This window comes from Chrysochloris asiatica, unplaced genomic scaffold, assembly GCF_000296735.1.
Source record: "Chrysochloris asiatica unplaced genomic scaffold, ChrAsi1.0 scaffold00020, whole genome shotgun sequence".
Classification (NCBI taxonomy): Eukaryota; Metazoa; Chordata; class Mammalia; order Afrosoricida; family Chrysochloridae; genus Chrysochloris; species Chrysochloris asiatica.
This window is the reverse complement of record NW_006408538.1, coordinates 28,138,425-28,139,330: the sequence shown is the minus strand read 5'-3', so window position 1 is coordinate 28,139,330 and position 906 is coordinate 28,138,425.

Below are 906 nucleotides of genomic sequence, written 5' to 3'. Positions count from 1 at the left end.
GCCTGGTACTGTTCCAGCCTCACAATTTTATTGTGTTTGAGCCCATTGTTACTACCACTGTACCAATCCATCTTGCTGGGGTATTTTTCTTTTTCATTGACTCTCCATTTTAACAAGTATAATGTCCCTCTCCAAGGACTGGCCTCTCCTGATAACATGTCCTAAGTCTGAGAGATGAAGCCTCACCATCCTGGCTTCTAAGGAACATTATAAGTGTACTTTTTCCAACACAGATTTATTTTGTTCTTCTGGAAGCCATAGTACTTTCAATATTCTCCAACATTATAATTCAAATCTTCTTCTAAGATTTTCTTTATTCATTATCTAACTTTTAAATATATGAGGCTATTGAAAATACCATGGCTTGGGTCAGGTACAGACTGACATCTTTGCTCTTTCATACTTTAAAGAGATGTTCTAGAGCAGATTTGTCTAATGCCATACATTCTTTGATTTTTGACAACTTCAATCTTCTCTCTGTTTATCATGATATTATTTATTGGTCCAGTTGTGAAGATTTGTATTCTTTACATTGTGTTGTAAACCATAACTTCATCAGTAAGTATTTTAAGTCCTCTTGGCTTCCAGCAAGCAAAGTTGTGTCATCTGCATATCACAGGTTGATAATGAGATGTCCTCCATTCCTGATGTCATGTTCGTCTCTTCATATAATCAGTATCTTGGATTATTTGCTCAGCAAATAATTAAAATTTTTTAAATAAGTATGGTGAAAGGATATAAAACTGGCAGAGGAAGATAATTAGAAAATAAAAGGCCATATACTGATGGTGACTAAGCTTGAATCATTTCTTCAGTTCTTTCAAGTATGTCAGGTGTGGTGGAAAGACCCCTAAATCAAGGGGAGAGGAAAGAGAGGGAGTCAGAAAATCTGACTAAAATGGCATG